Source organism: Lepidochelys olivacea (assembly GCF_965140295.1).
Source record: "Lepidochelys olivacea isolate rLepOli2 genome assembly, chromosome: 19".
NCBI classification, from domain to species: domain Eukaryota; kingdom Metazoa; phylum Chordata; order Testudines; family Cheloniidae; genus Lepidochelys; species Lepidochelys olivacea.
The window spans coordinates 1,277,123-1,297,513 of NC_140429.1; positions in this window are offsets into that span (position 1 = coordinate 1,277,123).

The window sequence follows — 20,391 nt, forward strand, 5'->3', positions numbered from 1 at the left end:
AGTGCAGCGCGCTCAGGCCAGTGCGCAAGGAGCATGTGCTGCAATCTGGCAGTGTCTCTGAGAGGGTCAGAGCCAGAGCTAAGCCAAGCAGGGAGGTAAAGAGTGGCACAGAGGCAGCCATTTGCATCAGCAGCTGCTTTTACTGGGACCTACAAAACCCAGCTGCTGTTACCTGATCTATCAGCTATTCAGCTCCAGAGCAATTCTGCAGCAGCCAGCATCTGCCCTTGAGTGCCACCCCCTCGCTCAGGCACTGGGCCCAGCCTCTCCCAGACATGCCCTGGTTATCCAGAGAACCCTCCCCTTTGCAGCCAGATGTTCAGCTCAAACCCACCCACGAGTAGCGCTTATTGTGCAGGGCAAGGGAGGGGAGGGATGAGCCCTGACAGGTGCAGAGCCCTTGCCCTCACTGCTGGAGGAGGAGAAGCGGGGCAGGTGCTTGGCATCGCCAGGACAGCTGGGCAGTAATTCAGATGAGAGACTCACACCTATCTCGAGGTAACGACTTCCAAAGACCCAGGGCCAACAGGGCCAGAGGTTGCCGTTTGCTTTGCATAGTTAGCGCCGGAGCTGCGGGCCCAGTGCTGAGTTACGCTCACGATTCATATTTCAAGGCAGTGCAGGGAATGATATTCAGTCATGGCATTTTTATTCTGTTAAATATTTTTAAGTGAATCCTATTAAAGCTCAGGAAGAGGCGAGATTGATGGGCAATGAAAATGCTTTTTGTGAGATTTAGGTGCTCTGGAAGCATGGCAATTGCACCTCTGAATAAATAGCCATTGGAGGCTGTAAATATAAACTTCCCAGGGTAAGTGGTATGTAAATTGGCAATATTGTACATCTCCTGAGAAGAATAGACTCTGGGACCCAGATTGCATTCATTGCGCCTCTTTCTGGACAAAGTTGAATTAAGTGAAGATATAATGCAGTTTCTGCTGGGAGAAGTAGAATTCATTACAATGGCTCATGTGAGCAAGAGCAACAGATTTATTCCCTCTGCACAAGCTCATAACCGGGAGCTCCGAGGCAATGTCTTTCTGTGTGTGTGTATTGCACAGGCTATGATGCAGCTGCCTTTGTTATCTCATTCAGAAGTCGATATGCCTGTACAGTACAGTCTGAACTCGAATGTCGGCTCGTCCAGGCTATAGTCCGTCACCCAGCAGGTATGTGGGGCCCCGACCTACCAGCTACCCTGACTGCATGGAGTGTGGGTCAGGAGTTTGTTCTCACACTTAAAAGTTCCTGTTGGGGTGGAGCGCCAGCCCTAGGGCGGAAGGGCTCTCCCCAAAGGGCAGGTGCTGAATGGCAGTAGCCGGGCTCCACTGATGGGCTGGGCCGAGGCTTTTCATCGGCGTTTCTAATCACACGAGATTTTAAAGCAATGGTACCAGCTGAGTGCGTGTGTCATACAGTGAGTGTGAAACTGACTCGGGACAGCTGTCACGCTGTGCCTGCTATTGGTTTAGTTGTGTTAATTAATTTATTGCTGCTCTAACCTTGCCTTGCAGATGTGAGGCTCAGGCTGGCAACCAGGATGGGAACACTCTCCCCTTTCAGTCCAAAGGTCACTGGGGTTTGTGCGGCACAGCAGGGTCACACACTCGCCCAGTTCCTGCTGGCACACACACGTTTGCTCACTCCATCTCCAGTAACTGTGCAATGGCACCATTCCAAGTACACCAGCAAAACAAGATGCAGGGCCGATGAATTTGGGTAGTAAAAGCCCATGAGCTGCAGTCTAAAGTCGTCAGGTTGCAAACACACGTGTAGGTGAAGAAGGTCGTTAACTTGACAAGTTACAAGAACTCTGATGGTCTTCCAGCTGTGGCTCAAGGGACTGGTAACGAAGACATCAGATCTGCTGAAGTCCTAGTCCTGCCAGAATAATTCCATGTTCAATTTCCCACCGTATCCTACGGCCAGGCAACGACAGCATCTCGAATCCGGGAAGCCCCTCCAATGCAGCACTGTCAGCTGTAGTCGTTTCGAACAGCAGCTGTGGTTTTGGCACCCCCTAGCACTCTCCATGAATGAAAACATCGCAGGACTGATTCAGCATGAGCCCTGCTGCGAGAGGAAATCGCATGGGCCAGATCAGACATGGCCTTTTCGGGAGGCTGAAGCATGTTATGCAACTCCCCAGCTCTCCTCGGCCACACAAGGCAAAGCCTGAGCCCTTCTCATTGGTAGCCTTGGCAGTCTCAATCCCAGCATTACGGGGGAGGGATGTTGGTGCAGGAATTGCCCGGAATGCAGAACAGCCTTTGTAGCAGTGTAGTCCATACACGTCACTCGTCGCATTCGAAACACATGGCAAAATGTCGCCCCTAAGTGGGAGGGACTCGCCTAGTACCTGCCGTTTGGGAAGATCCCTTGGATCTCCACTGTCCATCGGTCAGGGTCAGGAAATGCAGTTGCTTGCACTTCAGGTCTCCTGAGTCCAGTCCAGTGCCTGGCCACTGGTCCACCCTACCACCTTCCAGCTGGGCGGAATTTGGCCCTTTGTATTTGTTAGCCTAGCCGGGGTGCCCTGAGGATGGCAGTCTCAGTGGGGCAGACCATTTGATACATAGCAGTTTTACAGCTTCCTGAACGTTTTCCATTTTCTGTTAAAATGTGTGATGCGATGTTCAATGTCTGCACTTGGGCCAGGTCCTCAGGTTTATGTCTAAATTGGTGATTTCTGAATGTTGTTTTCTAAAGCGCTATGTGAACTGCTGCATTTGTCTGCAAAGAAGAAAGAAGGTTTTCCAAGGGCCTGTTACATTTTCATCTTTAGGATGTATTAATTGCGTTGCTTGGTAAGGTCGGGGTGGATCTCAGCTCTTTAATTTATTTTCAGAGGCTGATACATTGTGTTGCTGTATAAAGCAGAGTTATACATTAAATCGTTACTTTGTCTTGCATGGAAATGTGATGTGTCAAATGTCACATCACACACTGTCAAAATGTGATGTGGCCATAATGAATCAAACTTCCGAAAATAAACTTTCTTCTCTGAACAGACCCATCACTGTCAGTTACTGTCTGCCGCACAATGGCCATTTAATGCAAATTACTTTTGCCCGCAACTTGCAAAGTGGGTGTTTTTAATGACTATTTATAACATGGGTGGGGCTGCAGAAGGGGGGGAAAGACATGGCTACCCAAGTACATGTTACAGACACAATGGAAAACCTCCAACCCAATCCGTACACACCGCGCTGCCTTTGCCGGGGTGCCTGCCAGAACACGAGCTGTGCCATACTGGGTGCGCTGCATGAATACGGCATCACTTAAAATAACAAACAGTCAGTATTGTACATGAAAGTATAACGAGGAAAAGGACTAGAAAATTTACCAGGTCCTTAGCTGGTGAAAATCAATGTAGCTCCATTCACTTCAATGGAGATATGCCAATTTACAGCAGCTGAGAATCTGGCCCTACAATATAAGCAATATGGCTGCATAAAGGTTGCAAGAGAAATTATGGGTCTGGTTTTTGTAAGTCAGCAGGAGGGGAGGGTGCTCAGTACCTGGGGACGTCTGGTCTCGTGTATTCAATCATGAGGCATGCTTTCCTCCTGGCTTCAAGACCCCTCCTCACTTTAGCTTGCTGGATTCCTCAGTATTAGCATTGTGCAGGGACACAGAACTCGGGCATTTCATGTCCCAGGGGATTTAGTTTGTTTTTATACATTTCATTTTAGTCACAAAAAGGGGCAATGCAAGGAGAAGGGGGTGAATTAGAGGCAGACGTGGAAAGATAATTCTTTGCACTTGCACATGAGTATCACAGTACAGCTACCGGATAAAGTCCCTGCATTTTATAAAACGTTGTTTAAGTGGGAGAGTAAATTGTTCAAGGTATTTTAACCATGAACGAAGAACTAAATTAGGCTTTAGTGCAGCCTGCTGTTATTGTCTCCTGTAAAACAGGATAATTAACAAGGGGAGAGTTGATGAACAATTTAACAGTCAGCACGTAAAAACAGGGCATTTTTGAATGGCAATTTATTTTTAAACACTCCCCACCCGAACCAGCAAGCATGAAGTCACCCTAAAAAAAAATCGCCTGTTTTATAATCTTTGCATAAGGGTACAGCTGCACTGCGATACCAGACTCGCCGCACAGCTGAGGCTGGCCCAGGCTTGTGGGGCAGTGGAGATGTTCAGGCTTATGCTGGAGCCAGGGCTCTGGGACCATCCCACCTCGTGGGGGCCCTGCTAGCCTGAGTCAACTAACCTGGGCCAGCCAAGGGGTTTTTATTGCAGTGTAGCCATACCCTAGCCCAGAAAGGACCCCCTGCACCCAGAGAGTTACTTAGTAATTTCCAAGCTGGAACAAATTGCTGGCTATGTTTGCACAGAGCGTGATCAGAACTTGCATTTCCCAGATTGCTATGGAGAAAGGGACAGGAGGGCAAAGTTTCTTCATTTTCGGCGGGGCTGCTGGGTCAGCAGCATCAAAGGGCTTTGAACACAGGCGGCCTCCCTTGAAGGAAGTTTTCATGGACCCAAGGTGGGGAAAGGACAATTTCTAGTTGGGGGATGGGGAGGCTGGAATATATTTGTAGACGCTGACAGGAGTTTGAGCAGACTCAGGGGCAGAACTTTCTTGGGGGCTCTCTGAGACCGGAACAAATGCCTGCGGGAATGAAGGATGATCCCAAACCTCCTGCTGCAAGTGCCAGGCATGTTCCTCCAACCATCTGTCTTTACTGAACACCGAGCACCGGGTTTTTAAAAACCCTACCCAAACAAACCACGCTGCAGCACACAAAGCTCTTCCCACGGGAGACGGACGGAGCCACCAGTGACAGACATTAGTCACAATGTTTCATGAACAATATTGCGGGGTGACGGAGGGATACGAACCTGAACCGAACGGCCCAGACTAGCCAGGCTGGGTTTTCTTGGCATTAACCTTGCTTTACATCGGGCGAGTGACGCTGCTCAGTATCGGGGGAAACGCTTCCCGCGGCGCTTGCTGGAGTATCTAGGAACACTCAGCTGGGGTCTGGCCCTCAGCCAGCCCTGCCATTGCTGCCGGTTGCCCTTGGCTAGCTGCAGCTCCCTTCCCCCACTCACCGAGTCCCTCACAGCTCAGACACATTACCTAGCCATGCTGGGTTGACACAGGCCTTGCCCAACATGCAAGAGCTTGAGGGGGTGGCGGGTTTGGAGCTGGAGCTCAGGGCCCATTGTGAGAGAGGATCTTTGCAACTGCTGAACGCCTTGAGTCTGCCAAGTGGGCAGCTGAATTCAGCTGGATGTCACCCTCCTAAGGAGTGACGCAGCAACCCTGCCAGGGAGGGCGACTGGAAGGGAGAGCAGGCCGTGGAAGGCAGCTTTGCCTTTTGGAGGCGGCACTGGCTGGTGGCTCCAGAGAACGGGCATCTAGTCCCAGCTCTGCCACGGACTCCCCGGGCGACCAGAGCCTTGTCTCTTTCCCCTCCGTGAAATGGGGTGGACTATTTTCTCCCACCCTTGTCTGCCCTGCCCCTTAGCCTGTCAGCTCTTTGGGGCCGGGGCTGGCTCTGATTAGGTGTCTGCGCAGGGCGCAGGGCGCAGTGCAACGGGGCCTCTAGCGCCAGCATACTGCAAAGACTAAATCATGGCAAAGGAGCTGAGGAGGTACCTGGCTTTGCCTCTGCAAGGGTGAGGCTGCAGGGAGAGCCGGATGGAGGGATTAAGACAAGACAGCAGATGGCCTCTCCCTGTTCTTATGTGGCAGGGCAACAGCTCTCGGCAGAAGGTCTTTTCCTGCTCCGAACACGCAGGACCTGCCAGGCTGGGTGCTGGGTAACAGCCTCAGGCATTGCCCAGAATCCCTGCAGGGCAGACCAGCCCTGGAGCTCTCCCCGCTCACCGAGCAGCAGGCCCGGCTTGGCACACCCGCCCCAGGACCCTCTGCCAGGCCTGGCAGATGGATCTGAGCTGCTTCCTCGGCAGGCAGCTTCTGCTGCCCCTCCCCGGACAGACGCCCTCTCGGCGTTTGCTGGGGGCTGGATTGCCAGGCACGGTCCAGGGTGATGCTTTTTCAGCCCTGTCAGTGGGGGATGTAATCAACTATCTTTGGTGAACTTCGTTTCAGCTGCGTGCATGGGGCCCGGGGTTGAGCTGGCTCACGGGGACTGGAAGTGAGCTGCAGTCCTCTCTGGACATTTGAACTCAGGGAGGCCATGGCCGTGGCATGTGTGGAAAGCTGAGTTCGAACATGGGGCCAGCTTTGCAGCTGGCGTACGCTGGCTGAGCGGTCCTGGCCGGGACAGGGTTTCTGGTTTGTACCCGCTGAGAACATGTGGGTCAGAAATTTCTCACCTCTGCTTCGCATCCTACTTCCTGCTGCCTCACAACGGCAGAGGGCCCGCATACAGGCTCTGGGGTGTGGGGAAGGCGCAGAGCCCGCCTCAGGGAGATTGGAGCCGACCCTGCAGGGCCTGCAGGAACTTCACTGCTCTCAGGTTAGGTTGGGATGCAATTACAACTTCACCAGTCTCCTGCACAAGTCCGGGGAAGGCAGCAGGCCACCCTCACTACGGCCATCCTTGTTTACCGCCAGGCAGCAGCCAGAGACCTCAGCCAAAGCAGAGCCCCACTGGGCCAGATTCATACAGATACACCCATGTAATCAATGGCAGTCGCTGGCCCGGACAGCTCAGTGTCTTAGCAGCCACTGTGGTGAGGCTGGGTGGGTCGGGAGGGCGGTTTATGTTCCCCCCTCCAGTCCACTGCACAAGGCCCAGTTACTCAAGTTCTGCGAGGGAGCATGAGGGTTTCACCCCAACACTCTCACACTGAGCAACCTGAGCGTCAGCATCAGGCGTCCAACAGCCCCACAATGATCAGCAGCCCAGCGATGCCGGGGCGCATCCCCTATTCCCGTCTCACAGCCACAGAGAGGCCACCAGGCAGATTTCATTCCGAGGGGGTAGTTTATAAATATAGACTGCAAAAGGTGGGTTACCATATCCCCTCCCTTCCCCACTGCTACGTCCATGACATCGCCCCAGACAGCCAACACTTGTTTCAAGGAACCTGATCTTCAGAGCACACACAGTAATTATACACCTCCTCCCTCCGTGTGAACGTGCACAGATCTCACGGCTGTGAGGTCTCCTCATGGTTCATGATGGTAACAAACTATCTGCAAAAAGAAAAGGAGTACTTTTGGCACCTTAGAGACTAACCAATTTATTTGAGCATGAGCTTTCGTGAGCTACAGCACCAAAACTCAGCAACCTTATTCCTTCAGCAAAATAGGCCCTGGGAGACACTCCCCTGATCCAGAATCACTCAGTGGGAACTACAGCCTGATGCCCCTTCCTCCGCCTCCAGCATCACGGTACCCCATCAAGCACTGAAATGGGAGCCGGCCTGCCTTTCAGCGTGACACACTTCAGCTCCGCGTCTTCAGTGATTCCTCCCATTGCCAGAGGCCCAGAACGGCCATGCTTCATGGAAACCAAGCAACCTCTCAGCCCCTCTGGGGAGGGTTCCCACGTCCTTCCCCAGGATGTGCGGAAGTAGGCTGCTGATGATTTCCAAAGGGAAACACAGAAAATCCCTGCCGCCACCCCCGTTTTCCCATCAGAGCCCTGGAAGGCCTGCGGCCGAGAGGCGGTGGAATAGTTCTGTGCAGTGCTTGGTCATGCCAAACTTTTGACCCACTTTGCCAGCACTTCCGCCCTTATTCACTGGCCCGGTGAATCCCCTCTGGACGATGCACAAGGCTTGGGCACCACGTAATCTCCAAAACATGGGTGGAATGGGACAGCATGGAGAGCTGGTTTCATGCTGGCTCCTCGGAAGGGGGAATAGCTGGGCACCCTCCTGACCATAGTGTCTGAGCACCTCACAACCATCCACAGGTTTCATCCTCCTCCCCTCCGCCCCTTGGAGGTAGGACACATTCAGCCTGTCACCCGCAGAGGTCTGCAGCAGCGGCAGGGACAGAACCCAGATCTCCCCCGTCTCAGCCCAGCTGCTCCCACCCTATGGTCACCCTGTTTGTATGTTAGTTGTGATAACTGCGTAAGGGGATGTTGTCAGGAGCAGGCTTGCAGCCGTATCCCCATTTCTCCAGGTATCAGGCCTGATGCCACGCCCTGGCACACGAGTCCCGTCCATCCTGTGTGAGCAGGGGAGGCAGGCTCGGTGGTGGGGTGGAGTCCTGGGGTAGCCCCAGGCTGGGAACACAGCCCACCTCATTCAGTCCAGTCTGTCAGGGACTGAACCAGGCTTTGCTCAGCCGTGGGGGCACAGGAGGGATCCCTTCTCTCTCCAGCTAGTGGCAGATCGGGCTATTGGGAGTGACGCATCAGCCAGGACTTTAGCACACCCAGGATGACCCTCTCAGCACAATTACAAGGCAAACGTTGCTGTGCGGGCGAGCTCAGCTAGGAAGTGGGGAAGAGGGGGCAGAGGAAGGGAAGACCGCTGGGCAGGTAGTAGCAGGGACAGAGCTCTGTGCAAACCTCCCTGTTCTTCTATTTTATTGTTACCTTCCATATTCATTTCCAAACAGCTGTTCAGCTATTCTGAGCCATCCCAAGCCCTCTGCTGTATAAATCACAAAATGCAGCTGGTCAAAGTGACTGTCGTTAGAAGTAGGTGTCTGAGGACTGGGGAGAAGTGGGGGCAGCTTAGGCGCCGTTATTGATGGGAGGAACATTTCAAACTGATCATTTATTTTCATTAGGCTTCTGTAGACGTCTTCATTGGAGTGCCCCCTACATAGGATGACATCTGTCCTCAGGAATGCGTTAATTGCATTTTCCTCGCTTTACGCAGCGCGTAGCTAATGCAATCTGGCTTCATTAGATTAGCCACCCCTTGTCCTGAGGATGTTGTCATGTTTTCAAATGGCTTCAGTCAGAACCTTCCAGGCACTGGCTAGTTCAGGAGATAATAAAACTGAAACCTCCTTCAGCCTGGGTGAGTGATGGAGGTGCAGTCCCACCCCCATGCATCCTGGCTTTAAAGCTGACATGCCCCGGGATATTGACAGAACACAATTAGCTCCCATGTCTTGGAGGCATTGGCCGTGTGTAGTTACACACTGCTTAGCAAGAAGAGCTTTGCCACATAAAGTTAGTTTTCAGTGATACTGCCATAGCGAACAGTGCGGCAAGATTCAGTGACCGGCCGGGGAAATAGTCAAGATCAAAGCTTTGATTGCCAGGTGCCTGAAGAAAGCAGCAGCACTAGGGAGCTGGTCTCAGCAGCCACAGCAGGAACTTGGAGAGTCCCCCGAGCAAGCCGAGGGCCAACTCCGCTAGGCAGCCAGTGAATCTGGTTTATGCCTGTCCCTCCCACTCCCTGGGGAAAGAGCCCAGCACTCTGTAAATCTGCCTGCAGCCCCATATAAATGCCAAACAGAGCGCTCTCCCCAAGGCACAAAGGGACAAGGAAGGTTTCCAGTGCCCTGGGCCTGCAGCTCCCTAACATGATCCCCACCCTCCTCGGGGGAGAGCCACTGCCCAGGGCTCCTGTTTAATCCTGAGTTACAACACCCAGTCAGGGAACAGATGCCATAACGTGTGACTTGGGTGACCAATCACACCACCTGGATATGTAACAGCCAAGGCAGCATGGCGCACCCATCTGCCTGCAATCATTCCCTACAGCAAACAGGGTCAGGGAAAGCACCACCCCGTTTGCAGTGAGAAAAGAGAGGGATGAGTAGTCCACAGCTAGTAGTTAGATCAGGTCTAGTAGAAAGCTGGAGGGGATGACATTTCTGAAATGTGACTCTTATTAACATGCAGTGAATTTTTGAAGGATAGGGATTATATATTGCATTTAAAAGAACTCTGAGGGGGCTAGCTAGTACCTGGGGAATGCACGTCTTAACCACACCCCAGAGGGCTGTTATTTAGTCTTCAGGGCAAAGGCTGTCTTCTACTCTGTTTGCACAATGCCCAGTGCATTGGGGCCCCATTCTTGGTTGGTCCTTAGCCACTACCATACCAATGCACATTAAATAATAATCCGCATATCCCTGGGCCCCACCAGCTGATTCCAGAGTGGGACAAAGAATGAAAGTCCAGCAAAATGTCAGACAGAAAGATCTGTGAGGGGAAAGGCTATTGCAGTAAATCTAGGTTCCCTGTCAGGTTATGATAAAGGAAATGGCCATTCAAATGTAAGGGTAAGAAAGGGGACCAAATCCAGAGAGAGCCCCCAGAATGTGGCCCTTATTTGTTCTGAATAACACATGTTTTAACCACATACTTTGGTTACCAGGAAAAGAAACAGAAGATGGAGCCTTGTTCATAGCACAGAGCTCAACAGCAATTCGATTACTAGTCAGCACAAATGGCCCCTCTCAAAGAGCCTAGGCCCGGCATAGCAGCGGGTGCCAAGGCGGTGCTGTGGGGCACCTGTGTTGAGCACTGTACCGGGAGCACAGGTCAGGAATGAGGGACACCGGGAGAGCCGCGAGTGGGAAGTGTAGACAGCCCCTCCCTGCACTCTGCCTAGCGCTAATCAGCACTACCCGTCCCTCTTTGTATGGACACTAACCAGTTACAAGAAACTCGCTCCCTATACGTGCCCTGGTTTCAACTGCCTGCTGAAGAGGGAAGAGCTGATCCTTCGCGGCTGCATTCTCAGCTCACCAAGCCGTGCATGGATTCCGCAGCCTGGGAGACAGACTGTGGCTTTCCTGAACTCAGCCCTGGATACAGGAGCATCTGCTGCCCGACACCAGGCAGCTCCTCTCCATGACTCCTGCTACCCCTGTTACCTTCTGGCAGTCGGGCCAGTGGGAGCGTGACCAAGTGTCTAATGTGAACAGAACCGAGCCCAGCATTATTCCTGCCAGTCCACCCAGCACAACCCTAATTGAGACCAAGTGCGACACGGCAGGGGTTTGTGTGTGTGTGTTCTTTTTCCACAACATAACAATAGATAGTTAGTTTCCTCTGTTTACCTACAGCGGGAATCTGTTAGCATAATTTAGTGTATATTCCACAAGGCATATTGGCCATCATTAAAAGAAAAATTAGTTTGATCTAATGAAAGAGAATAAAATATAAAGAGGCAGTAGCAAAGATCATCAATTTTCAATGGGGCTTGGGGATTCTTTCCTTGATAACGCAAGATAAAAGTAAAACTTAGACCCTGTTCTGAGAAAGCCAGTTTGCCCCCTAAAGAAATCCAAGAGTGCATTTATTAGTGCTTACGACATCTAATGGCTTCATCACACAGAGACAAACTGCTCAGAGATACAGGAAATGAACTGAGGTAAAATGAGACAACAGGAGCGTTTGGCTTCAGGGATTTCAGCAAAGCAGCTGCTGGACGGCACATCCAGCTCCTGCGTCAGGGCATTTAACGCAAAGCTGTTTGTCTGGGTCAGAATTGGAACCTGGGTGCAGTTAGGGCTTTGAATTGGATTCTGGGGAGCAGCTGATGCTGGGTGACCTGCCCCATTTTATTCAAGAAGGGAACTGGAGCATCCAACTCCCTCTCTCCAGAGCTGCAAAAAACTCCTGCCAAAAATGGAGCTTGGAAAAGAGCAAAGAATCCAGCTGCCTGAGATTGATTCCTTTGGTTCCCACTGATCCGCTCCTGAAACCAGTGATTTACTTTGTATGTTCCAGAGCAGGCCAGTCTGCATCTCCGGGGAGACAGTTTGTTGCCGAAGGGCGGGTCGTGAGGGCCGTGGAGCTGGCTGCGATAGTTTGATCCTCTGTGTTGCCCTGGCTCTGGCCTCCTTTCCATATACAGGTGTTTAGTGAAGCATCTGGAGTGGTCCTGGCAGGAAAGAGAGTTCAGTGGTGACCTATCAGGCCCCTTCAGAGCGTTGAGGGACAATGCCAGAACTACTAGCTCTGAGGCCTCCTGGAAGGACAAAGCCAGTCAACCCTGGAGGGTTTAAAGGAGCTGGATCAGGGTAAGAGCCAGGTGGGTGGCTGTGGAGAGCCACGGACGCTCCACTTGCCCTGGGCAGGGGGCCCAGGGGACGGGGACGCGGGCTGGGGGCTGCTCTCAGGCCCCCCTCAACCCCAGGCAGGTGGAGGAGCCTGGGCGTCCCGGCTCTGGCTTGGCCAGGGGGAGGGGGAGGGGCAGGGGCATGGTCGCAGAGGGGGCAGGGCCTCCCCCCACTTTTAGAAAGAATCCATTGCCCCTGCCTCCAGCCACTGGTCACAGGGCTCAACGTGGCCTGTGCCAACCCATGGCAGTTCTGGCTCAGTTTCCCGTTTAACCAGAAAGCAGCCGGCGCTCAGCTGCCTTTGTGCAATATTGGAATCCACCTGCCAGGCTTAAACAAGGGCTCCATTGCCATTGTCCCTGCAGAGAGCCAGCCCCAGCCCGATCTCAGACCCGGTCACACCCATCTCTCTGCTTTTCACCCCAAAACACAGCGGTTTCATTTCTAGTGCTCGCCCTAACTTCCAGGGGATTCTAAATAGATCCGTGACAATTTCCTCTCCTCGTTTTTAATAAGCTGCTCTCAGTCTTAAATTAGGTTTTGGACGTCTGTATTGGAGATAGGCTTTTCATCATGGTGCACAGACAATATTCATCACCCCAGTGTCTTAATCCCCACAGCACACGCACATTCATTACATTATCCCTGCATTCATTATAACAACATTGAATTCATTACAACTCTATTTATTACTGTGTGCACACCGTCCCCATAATAACCTTGCATGCTATTTAGCATCCAGTTCATTACAATGAACTGAAGTTATAATACGCACCTATGCCGAGTCCAGCATCCACATGCTCCCGACTCAATGTGTGCTCATTTCAAAGCTCAGCCCATCAATTACGACGGCTGCTACTCTGAGACCCCTCAGGATTCATTCCCACTTCCATACGCTATCAGAACTAACAGATACAGTTACCACACCCACAGCTTCATTTCAAGCACTGATGGATTTAAGCTCTGGCTCCTGTGTTATTTACAACGTCATACTGTATCTTCTGGGAGAGGAATGCTGCCACTGGCTTAAGCTACTTCCCAGGGTTTCAAAAGATCTGGGTTCTAGTCCCAGCTCTGCAAAAACCTCACTCTGTGCTCCTGGACTCACTCTCTGTGCCTCACTTCCCCTTCTGTAAAATGTGGAGAACCACCCTTTGCCTATTTAGATTAGAATGACTAAAGACCTGGAAAAATTCTCATTTGAAGAGAGACTGAAAAGACTGGGATAGTTACCTGAGAAAGGAGATGGAGCCATGATAAAAGTCTATCAAATAATGGCTGGTCTAGAGATGAGAGATCAGGAGCTTCTGTTGTCCCTGTCCCGTAGCACAAGAACAAGGGGACAGACATGAGACTGAAAAATGGCAAATTCAAAACCGATGAAAGGAAATAGTTTTTCACACAACTCATAACTGGACTGCAGAACTCATTGCCACATGAAGCTGCTGAGACCAAGACCTTAGTAAGATTCAAAGAGAGCGAACATCCCTGTGGATAAGAGTATCCAGTTAGAATACTGAGTGCCGATAGGAAGTTTTGGAACGGAGAGAAAACCTCATGCTTCCGGGCATAAGCCAATCTCTAAATATTAGGGGTTGGGAGGAAACTTCCCTGGGGCAGATTATCCCACAACTGCAGCTTTTCCTGCCCCTTTCTCTGAAGCAGCTGGTGCCAGTCACCGGTAGAGATGGGACCCCGGGAGCAATTCAGCCAGCCAGTTGCTATGTTCCTATATAACCTCTTCAGGTCAGGCACGATTATATGCATGTGCCACCCCAATGCAGTAGGGTCCCAATCCTCGTTGGCGCCTTTAGATGCGACTGTAATACTAACAAACTCACTGCGGGCCCTTCCCAGCAGGTGAAGGCAGGTGGCTGGGCTCTGGCAGTGGGAGAACGGATGAGTGGGGAAGGAGGTGGAGGGCAAACAGGGAGGTGCTGTTACTAGAAGTCTTCAAACATGCAGTGAGACTCTTGTCTGAGGGCCTCTGCAGCACCCAAGAGCACCTGGAAAGCGCTGTCTGAAGGCTAGTTGACTAACGCATGGACCATGGGAGGGTCTCACACAGCCTTCTGCGCCAAACCTCTCTCTTCCACAAAGCTTTGAGCGCCTCCAAGGGAAGGGAACCCACTCTAAGCCAGGTGGGTGGGTGGGTTCTGCCACCCTGCCAGCTGTACAGGCTTTTGAAATGCTGTAGGTCTATGTATACAATTCTGCACACACACATACACACCCTCTCTCTCTCTCGCTTCTGTTCTTGGGTGAACGGTAGAAGACTTTATTTATTCCCACTTTTATGAAGTCAGCCATATAAGCACCATGCTTCAGTGCTCTATCGACTGATGCCCTGAACTCCACCTCACTGCATCTCCGCATTCCAGTCAGGCCAGGAAGAATGGTTATACCTGTCTGATGAGGTTAGCAGCTTGCCAAGGGAGAGCCAAATGTTTTCTGGAATCTAACTGATCCAGGAACAAGGAAGCATTTAACCACTGGGCAGAGTTTATACAAGGCACCAATTTACGAAGAGTCAATACATCAAAAATATCACCGATTTGCAGACAGCGGTGCTTGTCGCCAGCCGCTCAGCTTGCACCGTCCCCCCGCAAAGGAAAAGGTGACCATGTTCTGGGAAAGGGGAGGAGAGGAAATAGCTCCCATGACACAGCAGCCGTTCTGCAGTGAGAGGTGCACGTCGTCTGCTGTGGTGCAGCTGAGCACGTTTTGTTCCCGGAAGGCACTAAACCCACGGAGAATGGAAAGTCTCTGCAAACCAGGGAGAGAAGAGGAGCCCTCACTGGTAGCATTATGCTCAGTACATTAGCCACAGGACATCACATCAGTGCACAAGCATCCACCCCACCCTCCTCACATGCCCCGACAGAATGACAAGGCAGCGCTTCCCTGAAGCCACCTCTTCTCTTCCTCCGCCGGAGACAACACCAGAATCCCAGACCCTTTATTCCCCTCCCATGTCTCACTGGCCCACCTAATGTCCCTGCATGTACCAGTCAGCATCTCTTTTGGCCCATGCTCGGCCTGTTGTCTGCTTTGGGCTCTTACTCCCAGCACTGCTTCCCCGTGAAGACCATTAGTTCTCCTCTCAGGCTGCCTGAACCCAGCAAACACTGAGGGGCAGGTCTCCTCTGGCTACATTTCCAGGCCGGGGATGGCGCAATATTAGACGCTGTTCAGAATCAGATACACTGGGCTCTTCCCAGCCAGTGCCCTGTGATCTGCTACATCACTCACTTTGCTATGGAAATCAAATGATGCTTGCAGATAAGTAAACTGAACTCCTCCACAGTTGTGCTTCCTTGCTACAAAGATGATAGGGCCTTTCTTTTCTATTCAGTCGTACCAGCTGCAAGAAAGGACAGACAGATAGACACAGGTGGAGTTCTCCATACAGACAAGTGGCAAAGCTACACAAAGTTACCAGCATTCACTGTGCACAATGTTTCCTAGATAAGAGATCTTCATCCTGACCCTGATGACAATATCTGCATCCCCCTGGATGGTAAAGGGATAAATGCAGCTCAGGTGTCTCTGCATCACACGAGAATGTCTACATTCATTTTGCCTAGCAAAGCCAGATCAATTATTTCACAAACATCAAGTGTCCACTCAGAACATTCATCTCACAAGGTTTGGGCATTCCACCCGTCCCTGTGGAAGCTGCAATCTGTCTCTGCAAGAAGGGAAGTAAAGGAATTACAGCTTGGGGTCCTGCCTGAAGAATGATGGCAAGACTGGTGATGTTCGGTGTGCAGGCTGAAGAAATGGATACAAAAAACGGGCAGGGTTCTGCAAGACACTCAGCCACATGCAAGAGACCATGGGCAGGCACCATCTTCCCACCTGCATGGCAAGTCATGATTAGGGCCAACAGAGGTGCTACTCTTCCTACATCCCTCCTGGCAGGGTGCTCCCTCTGTAGGTGGTACAGCACAGGTCTGAAGCGACACACATTGGCCCTAGAGATGCATCATGTGCAAAGCTGTTCTGTGGGTCTAGCATTCAGGAGCAACTACACCAGAAGGAGTGCCCCTCGGGCTGTTCCAGGGACTGGTTTTGTTTAACATCTTCATTAATGATCTGGAGGATGGGATGGATTGCACCCTCAGCAAGTTCTCAGATGACACTAAGCTTTGGGGAGAGGTAGATATGCTGGAGGATAGGGATAGGATACAGAGGGACCTAGACAAATTGGAGGATTGAACTGAAAGAAATCTGATGAGGTTCAACAAGGACAAGTGCAGAGTCCTGCACTTAGGACGGAAAAATCCAATGCACTGCTACAGACTAGGGACCGACTGGCTAAGCAGAAGTTCTGCAGAAAAGGACCTGGGGATTACAGTGGACAAGAAGCTGGATATGAGTCAACAGTGTGCCCTTGTTGCCAAGAAGGCTAACGGCATATTGGGCTGCATTAGTAGGATCATTGCCAGTGGATCAAGGGACGTGATTATTCCCCTCTATTTGACACCGGTGAGACTATATCTAGAGTACTGCATCCAGTTTTGGGCCCCCCACTACAGAAAGGATGTGGACAAATTGGAGAGAGTCCATTGGAAGGCAATGAAAATGGTCAGGGGGTTGGGGCACATGACTTACGAGGAGAGGCTGAGGGAACTGGGATTGTTTAGTCTGCAGACGAGAAGAATGAGGCGGGATTTGATAGCAGCCTTCGACTACCTGAAGGGGGGTTCTAAAGAGGATGGAGCCAGGCTGTTCTCAATGATGGCAGATGACGGAACAAGGAACAATAGTCTCAAGTTGCAGGGGATGGGGAGGTCTAGGTTGAATATTAGGAAACACTATTTCACAAGGAGGGTGAAGCACTGGAATGGGTTACCTAGGGAGCTGGTGGAATCTCCATCCTTAGAGGTTTTTAAGGTCAGGCTTGACAAAGCCCTGGCTGGGATGATCTAATTGGGGATTGGTCCTGCTTTGAGCAGGGGGTTGGACTAGATGACCTTCTGGGGTCCCTTCCAACCCTGATATTCTATGATTCTATGACCCAGCTCCCACAGCGAACTGCTCCCACTCAAGGCATGCTCCCTCAAATGCCTTTCCCTGTAGGGAGTTTCCCCTCCAAGGCAGGGGTTCTCAAAATTTTTTTTGCTGGACCCCTCTTTGAAAATATTTCAGGTTGTGACACCCCTCCCCCGCCCCCTCAGCGGTTACCGTATTTCAAGCTCCCAATAGAGGACACTGCCGGAGGGAAGGAGAGTTGGAGGGGGAGGGAGGTACAGCTCTCAAGCCACCCAGCTCTGAAGGCAGTGCTGCCATGAGCAGCAGCGCAGAAGTGCGGGTGTCGATACCATACCATTAAAAACAACGAGGAGTCCTTGTGGCACCTTAGAGACTAACGAATTTATCTGGGCATGAGCTTACGTGGGCTATAACCCACTTCATCAGAGGCATGGAGTGGAAAATACAGTAAGCAGGTATAAATATACAGCACATGAAAAGATGGGAGTTGCCTTACCAAGTGGGGGGTCAGTGCTAACGAGGCCAATTCAATTAGGGTGGATGTGGCCCATTCCCAACAGTTGACAAGAAGGTGTGTGTATCAATAGAGGGAAAATAATTTTTTGTAGTGACTCAGCCACTCCCAGTCTTAATTCAGGCCTAATTTACCTTCTTGACAACTGGTTGGGAGTGGCCACATCCACCCTAATTGAATTGGCCTCGTTAGCACTGGCCCCCCACTTGGTAAGGCAACTCCCATCTTTTCAGGTGCTGTGTATATATACCTGCTTACTGTATTTTCCACTCCATGCCTCTGATGAAGTGGGTTATAGCCCATGTAAGCTCATGCCCAGATAAATTTGCTCGTCTCTAAGATGCCACAAGGACTCCTCGTTTTTACTGACACAGACTAACACGGCTGCCCCTCTGAACCCTAATACCACACCATGGCACCCTGACTTCTGCCCGGCTGCTGGCAGCAGCGCTGCCTTCAGGGCTTGGTGACCAGCCAGCAGCCCCCCCCTTTCACAACCACCGACACTAGCCTTGAGACTCCCGTTTGGGTTGGGACCCCCAGCTTGAGAAATGCTGCTGAAAGGCATAAGCTAAATGAAGACCAGGGGGCCGATGCAATCCTCCTGGCACCCTGTAAAAGGTAGTCAAGAGTCAGTGAATTATTCACTCAACAGCCATTCCAGTTTCCCCTTGTCTGGGAGAGGCAGAGCTGTCCCTCCCAATCCCCTTGTCTCCCTCGGTTTGGCTTCATTCTGCAGGTCACCAGACCACAGATGAATTTATAAAATAAATTCATAAAACCACCTGTTTTTATATGTTTTCAATGCAAGTTTCCCTTCCCTAGAAGGAATCAGGGTTCCTCTCTGATCACAGGCAGTTTTCAGGTGTCCACACTTCGTTCTAATGCTTCTCCTCTCCTATTGGCCAGCGTTGCTAGCACTTTGAGTAGCAAGTAAAATAAGCCCTGGGCTATATGTCAGGAATGCAGAAAAGGGTCTCACAAGATCCCCAAGAGTGGGTTATATTCAACTATAAGAAATGAGAGCAAAAACCCATTTTTAGGAGATTTATTGCACCTCGCAGTTTCTTTTAGCTCAGCCCAGCGTTTTCAGACCTCTCAGGAGATGGAATTGTTGGCAGAGCTCGTTACATTAGAACTGCTGCTTCAAAAGCTATTTTGTTTTGGCAAAGCCAAGTTTACACAAATCTCTGCATAAACTGGGGTCTGTACATTAAGGCAAACGACGTGCCACCAAACCCTTTTTGTGCCAAAGCTTGTAGAGGAAGGAAGAAGTGGCTTAATCTGGAGGCTCATGATGAAATTGGAAGTTGCTGAAGCCGAAGGAGCTCAGCAAGTTGTGTGAGTGTGAGAACTGCAGACATGGTGGAGTCTGCAACATCTGTCGGTCCCAGGATCTCTCCGCTGTCGCTGCATGGAGCTGTCTGCTTGGCAAAAAAATCAAATAAATCTAGCAGGGGCAGCCTTTAGAGACCAAGGACAAAGAGACACAGAGCCCAGACTCCCGTGTCAGCTGTTTTTATCCCACACATTGCCCCTATCATTAGCCTGCACATAAAGGAGTGAGAGCAGGGATTTATATGCTACAGAATACATTCTGGGAGGTTTATGGCGCCGTAAAATGACTGGGTTCTAAACAAACAGAGCTAAACAATTCTGTATGGCTCTGTAGGCTTTTTTTAAACTGTTTTATGATTCTGCTTTAACATGACTGATTTCCTTTTACTGCACCAGCTGACGAAAACTCTCACAGGGAGCTCTGCCATTCACTTCTGTTTCTGTGGGATGGAGGCGTCATTTCATTCCACACGGTGCAAGCGCTGAACCGTGTCGTTACAGGGAGCAAGTACGTTTGGAACACAGAAGGGGTGAGTATTCGGCAGGGCAGTGGGATAACCAGTGGGTCTTTCAAGATCTTCCTGGCAGTTCAGAACTCGGTTGGTTGCAGACTTGTTCAATGCTGCATTTCGTTATTGCATTTCAATGCATATTTCACTAGGCCGGGGTGAACAATGCAAAAATGTCCCCAAATATTCACCTGGATTCTGATTGGCTTCACTCACACCCTGTCCACAGACACCAGTGTTTGCAGATGGCAGGTCTCATAGTCACATGCATGAGAATTATTGCCAGACAGGCTTGTGCTGACATCCAAACAGGGAAGAAATGCTCTACCATGTGACTTAGCTGACCAAAAGAACACAAATATTGAATTCTTACAGGCAAAAGAGTGACCCTTAGAGAATTTTTTTTAAGTTTAAAATGTCTCAAATAATTTCTGACACTGACTGGCAGGGAGGAGACAGCAGTCTGCATGAGGAGAGTCCAGAAAGCAGGAAAACAGGCAAATCTCACCAGATAAATTATTTGCTGGGAATTATGCACTCCTCTCTGTATTTAACATATTGATTAGCTTTAATTAAACCAGAACTATTGATTTTAAAGACATTAATGGACTGACACATTGGAAGGAGCTGGATTGCAGCTCCAGGAATCAGCCTGGAACAGACCAGAAATAAAATCTCTCTAAACCCAGGCACTGGAGAACATGCCTCAGTGGATTAGCAGGACAGGGCTGGTCTAAAGCCCAGCAAAAATGACTTGACTCCAAAGCCTACTTAGCCCTGGCTGATAAGTTGATTTAGGTGGAATTAAACGTCAGTGTTCATGGTATGTGCGTTTGGGCCACAATGACCGCCCCTGCCTCCGGGGGCAGATTGGGAAACAAAGGGTGGTAAGCGCTTCCACATTCACAATATGATCGTGCCGCTCTCTGGGCTCAGCTACCCATGGGCTCTGCCAGCTGCTCCTGGCTGAGGCCCCTCAGGGCTTCTGGAGCTTGGATCCCCTTTGAGGGGCTCAGATACCTGGCTGGCTCTGGGTGGCTCCTTGGTTTTGGCTCCCTCTTGACTGGGGGAGTGCAGGTATCCCCCACGCCCACTCGCTCATG